Here is a 6,000-nt window from a genome sequence, read left to right as displayed (position 1 = left end):
AAAAAGGAAGAATGAGGGATGATCTGATAGAGGTCCTTAAAATTATGAAGAGTTTGATAGGGTAGATGTAGAGAAGATTTTCCCACTTGCAGTGTAGACCAGAACTATGCACCATGAATATAAAATAGTCATTCATACATCCAATCGGGAATTCAGGCAAAACTTCATTCCCACCTCACCCTCTGCGACAGGCTGACCTGCTGCCACCCATCCAGCTTCCTTCTCCATCTGCATTATTAGAGTTCACTGCAGCTCATTGCACACTCTGGTTCTTGGTGACTCCCTGTGCTTGGGTCGGTCATCTTGCCTCACATCTCATGGCCGCCATATAAGACATGAAGGGCTGCCACTTTGTCATCATGCATTCCGATGACGTTGCAAGACCTCACTGGTCATTGAGCGCTGTAGCGCTGCACCCATATTTGCCTGACCACCCTGCAGCTGCTGACTTCCTCAGCTACGTCCAGCCAGACCATCTTTATGAGGCTTTCTCGCCTCCTCCTACTGTCCACTGGGAACAGAACCTCTCTCAGTTCCCTTGCCGCCAGCAGGAGCACCTGTAGGGAGACGTCACTGAAATTTTCAGCAACTCTTCCTCTGATTGCAGCCATTCCACCACAAGTTCCATTCCGCTAGACCCCTTCCTCTGCCTTCTCGGTGCGCAGCCAGTATGAAGGCTGCCAACTGGCCTTCACAAATAGCACCGTTAACCTTCCTGATGGGACTAGCTCCCTCAACCCATTGGTTATGGCCGTGTCCCCCGCCGATCGCTAATTGATCGCATAGCGGAAGATTGCACTGCAGTCCCGCCACCCACTCGCGCGACCCAGTGATTCGCAAATGACCCTGGTGTTGGGATTTCATGTCATTCGATTAAAACCAGCACATTGTGTTTCTGGATGAACTACAAAAATCTTTGATGAAGGCCGTATTTTGGATGTTATACAATCCTAGAATGGTTACAGCACAGAAGGACGTCATTCAGCACATCATGGCCATGCTTGTTCTGTGCAAGAGACACTCAGATCCTTCCACTTCCTTTCCTTAGAGTCCTGCAACATTTTCTGTTCATATAACGATCCAATTCCTTCAATATATATGAAGTTTATGCATATATTTAAAGATACAGCACTGAAACAGGCCCTTCGTCCCACCGAGTCTGTACCGACCAACAACCACCCATTTATACTAACCCTACAGTAATCCCATATGCCCTACCACCTACCTACACTAGGGGCAATTTATAACAGCCAATTTACCTATTACCTGCAAGTCTTTGGCATGTGGGAGGAAACCGGAGCACCCTGAGAAAACCCACGCAGACACAGGGAGAACTTGCAAACTCCACACAGACAGTACCCAGAATTGAACCCGGGTCCCTGGAGCTGTGAGGCTGCGGTGCTAACCACTGCGCCACTGTGCCGCTGTTATAATATATTTGACAAACTACCTCGTAACAGAATTATTCAGCAAATAGAAGCACATGGAATTAAAGGCACGCTGGTAACCTGGGCACGAAATTGGTTAAGGGATAGGAGGCAGAGAGTAGTGATGAACAGATGTTTTTTTCTGACTGGAGGGAGGTATGCAGTGGGGGCATACCCGGGGGCATCATATTAGGAATATATATGTGACTTTGCACGAGAGAGTGCAATTTCGATGTTGACGAATGACACCAAACTTGACAATGCAATAAATTGTGAGCATAATAGTAGCAGACTCAGGGTAACATATACAGACTGGAGAAATCGGCAAACATATTCAAAACGCAATTTAATTTGGGTAAGTGTCTATGTACTATAATGTGTCAGCACTGGAATTTATTTTATTCTGGAACAGAATAAGTGTGTACAACGCTATTCCTCAAGGTGTATGTTAGGTTGAAACACACGTGTACAGACACTGTTTGTACAATTTCACTGTAGCTTGGATTTAATTCCCAGGTACCATCCAAGATGATCACGTCTTCCCAAGAATGACCAGGTGTCGGTTGGTTCAGTAAAGGATTTTCGGTCCTTATTTGCCCTTGTGGTTGTCAAATCTGTTCGCTGAGTGTTCAGTTCAGGATTCAAAGAATATAATAACCTCCTCTGCTCACCTCTGAGCCTGATGATTGTCGGTTCGACACCCACTCCTGAGCCTCAGCACAAAATACAAAGTGACACTCCCACTAAAGTACTGAGAGGGTGCCGTACTGTCGGAGGTGTCGTCTTTCGGATAAGACGTCAATCCGAGCCTTTTCAGATGTAAAATAACTCAGGCACTCATTTAAAGAAGAGCAGGGTTACCCTGCTCAATGTAATTCCTCAACCAATGTCACTGAAGCAGATTATCTGGCAATTAGCACATTGCTGTTTGTGGGAGCTTGCTGTGCGCAATCAGGCTGCAGGTGTCCTAAATTACAAGAGTGACTGCACATCCAAAGTACTTCATGAGACATCCTGAGATCTGGACTGGGACTGGAACCCACAACCTTCTGACTCAAGAGGCAACTGAACCACTGCTGACATCTGGATATGCAGTGTTTTTAGATCCTATTGCAGTTTAACTCACTACTTTACTCTGGGAAAGAACACGTTCCCAATCATTTATTTTAGAAATATAACTGGCGACACCAATGTCTCTCAACATTTAAGTGCATTTAATATCCGGTTAGTCAATTAGTCGTGCTTAATTAATTCGTCTAAGCTAAAATGATCGGTCAATCTTCGTCACTCTTGAGGGAATGCATAACAAAGCGAATGGGTTTAATAGAAACTGTACGGAAACTGGAGATAGAGCGCCCCAAGCGGCCAACACCAATATCTACTCAAATCAAGAACAACTTTGAGTGAGCAGGCGGTCAAATCGCAGTTGAGATCTTTGAACATGTATTTATCATATCCCAGTATCGCCCTTCAGGGCAGTTCCGGTATTAAGTGTGATCAGGGCTGATCTGTATCTTAACTCCATTTAACTTCCGTGATTATGTAACTCTTGATTACCTTATCCATAATCTATCCATATCAATTTGGAAATTTCCAATTGACCCCCAGCCTCAACAGTTTTTTTGGGGGAGAGAGTTTCAGATTTCCACTCCCCTTTGTGTGAAGAAGTGCTTCCTGACATCACCCCTGAACGGCCTGGCTCCAATTTTAAGATTGTACTTCCTTGTTCTGGACTCCCCCCAACATCAGGAAATAGCTTCTCTCTATCTTCCCTATCTAAAATCTTTTAATCATATCAACGTCCTTAGTTTAAGATATTTTAGGAGGGTGTTGAGTGTCTCCATTGCTTTACTTTGCAAGTTAAATTACTGTCTGCAACAACAGTGGATTCCTCTGTAAATCTGTTGGAAAACATTTGAGTTCTCGTCTCTCTCCAACCTTCATATTGCTGACAGTTTCAATGCAGCAAAACCCAAGCCTGTGGAAATAGTCTGGTCACGTGGGCTGTGCAGAGCCTGGAAAATATATTAAGACAGGGAAATATTTTAATTCGTGTTTATATCAGTTTATTGATTCGCCACAAAGCATTAATCTTACTGTTTACAGACACAGGATACGAATATAAATCATAAAATACCTCAAATCAAAACACAATATAGATTCCTTTTCAAATCAAAATATCGACACAGGCAACAGGACTGTTTGATTGGTATATACGTCCAACCAATCCAGACGTTTCGTCCAACATCATGTGCCAGCGCAAGTGTATCCAGGGTCAAAGGAAAGAATTCCGAATAATGAACCCATGATATTGGTTGCAGAGAACAAAAACCGGCTCTATGGCTCCCCTAGCAGCAGGCAAAGATTGCTCGTGTGTCTGGTGCATTATTGGAAAAGCCATTTCATAACAAGAGATGTGAAGGTAGCGGCTGAAGTGGACAGATAGGGACAGCTTCTCGTTATGGTACACAGACACAGGCACACACACACACAAAACAAACATAATCACGTAAAACACGCCTAGAACGACAAGAGCAGAAGATTCAGGGGAACACCACAACCTGCAAGTTCCCCTCAAAGTCACATACCATCGCGACTTGGAAATCTTGCAAGTATATCGGCCGTTCCTTCACTGTGGCTGGTTCAAAATCCTGCAACTCCCTCCCGAACAGCCCGGCGGGTGTGTCAGCTCCACATGGACTGCAACGGTTCAAGGAGGCGGCTCACAACCACCACCTTCTCGAGGGCAATTAGGGATGGGCAATGAATGCGTTCTTACCAGCGACGCCCAAATCCCAAGAATAAATAGTGGGTACACACACTCACAAACACACACATATATGGGCACATTTTTGAACACAAAAATGCATGCACATAAACAGATACTTAAATTTTGAACAATGACTTATGATGGAAACCATTTTGGAACGTACTTGGAATTCTCATCACAAGTATCCAGGAATGTCATCACATTTCTGCATTTCGTCAATAATTCTTGACGCTAAAGTGTAAAAAGCAGGATCACCACTGGGGGAATCGCGACTACCAGTAAAGATTTAAACAAAACTGCAAGATATGGATATCTCTAATAAAAAAACACTAACTGCTGGGATTACAATGTGGATCAGTGTCAGTTGAAGACATTATTCCCTAAACCTTAACTTACCCTATTAGTAGATACCAGGGCGGCTGATGGATTCGCCATGTTTTCTGTGGCAGAGATAATAGGATTGGATACAAATTAAGATGATGATTGTAGATTGCATTGCTCTCTGATAATGGGAAGAACCATTTCTTTCCAACTGAAACTGCATTCGGACAAAAATATAAATCCTTTGTCGCCTGCCATAAATATTGAGATGGGAATTGTGGAGTGGCCTTAGAGTGGTCTTAAAAGAACGTGGAAATATTAAAACATCGACACCATTGGAATGTGTGTTGGGGTTTAACTGGGTTTGACACAGTGTTAACTACACTGAGACTGGTAATCATGATTATACTGTCCAGCATTAACAATAGTTCTCACCTGACCTGTGCTTTTCTGAATCCAAATGGCAATAAGGATCAAGAGTAGATCCAGGATCACTGTGATGGTTATGGCGACAGGAAAGGTCAGAATGCACCATCCTACTAGCACCGAGCAACTGCTGCTCGATCAAACCATTCTTTTCTGGGATTCTCTAACGGGAAATTTGAACCAGTTAGAAAATCGTAGCTTCAAACACGTGCTGTAAATCTCTGGAAGACTCCTGTGGAACCCATGTCAAGGCTTGGCATCTTCAGAAGAATGATACCGGATGGAAACTGGGGGAAAATTGCAAGTTACATTAATCTGTATTTTAAGCGCCTGGCAGAATAAATTACTGGTGAAACAGGTTCTGAATTGAGCAGCCAATATTTTAACTTACTGAACAACTGAAAAGTTATTGCAGAAATATTTGACCTTAAATGTCAAAGAAGGGACGTTGAAACAGAGAGGCAAAGAGGCGCATTGCCTGTGACCGCAGCGCTTGCTGTGAACCACACAAAGACCCATTCTGCTTGGGCAGCCTTCGAGTGGATGTGCAAAGTACAGCAAGGGGTGGAAATCGCTGGCCCAATTTCTTACTAACTTGCACTTGAGCTGGAAAATAATGTCTGAGGTGGACGCTCTCTGTGGTTTTCCTGTTTTTACAGGACTGGCGCTCATGCACACAACTGCCTGCAAAGGTCAAACAGCAAGACTCAGTGTTAAACCGCACACAGAAGAGAGTTTACCACCCAGGTTCAGAGAGCAGACTAATGCACAATAACCTTATTTACAGTGTCCTCTTCCATGTGACACCGCGTTCTGTTTAGCTACAATGCCCGGTGTTTGGATAGGAATAACTGAACCTCAGTATCATTCACAAAAGATCAATTACCTCCATCACCGGCACTGGGACTGCAGTGTGTACTGCCTACATACAGGCAACACTGTAAAAGCCAGGCCCAGGATTCTACCACCTAGAAGGACAAAGGCAGCGGGTGGATAGCAACACCACCACCTTATCAATTAGGGATGGGCAATAAATGCTGGCCTTGCCAGCGACGT

At 44.1% G+C, this 6,000-nt stretch overlaps 1 long non-coding RNA gene across 1 annotated transcript; it reads right to left on the bottom strand.

The window, feature by feature from the left end:
- Window positions 1-1,775: 1,775 nt before the first annotated feature.
- LOC137356744 (uncharacterized) lies at window positions 1,776-5,491 on the bottom strand. The gene is made up of 3 exons (XR_010971100.1): window positions 5,336-5,491; window positions 4,954-5,231; window positions 1,776-3,442 (listed from the first exon to the last, which is right to left on the bottom strand). It is a non-coding gene; the product is annotated as an uncharacterized lncRNA (long non-coding RNA).
- Window positions 5,492-6,000: the final 509 nt, after the last annotated feature.

The sequence above is a fragment of the Heterodontus francisci genome, chromosome 46 (assembly GCF_036365525.1).
Source record: "Heterodontus francisci isolate sHetFra1 chromosome 46, sHetFra1.hap1, whole genome shotgun sequence".
NCBI lineage: Eukaryota > Metazoa > Chordata > Chondrichthyes > Heterodontiformes > Heterodontidae > Heterodontus > Heterodontus francisci.
Note: the sequence above shows the minus strand (reverse complement) of the source record. Positions and strands in the feature narration are given on the sequence as shown.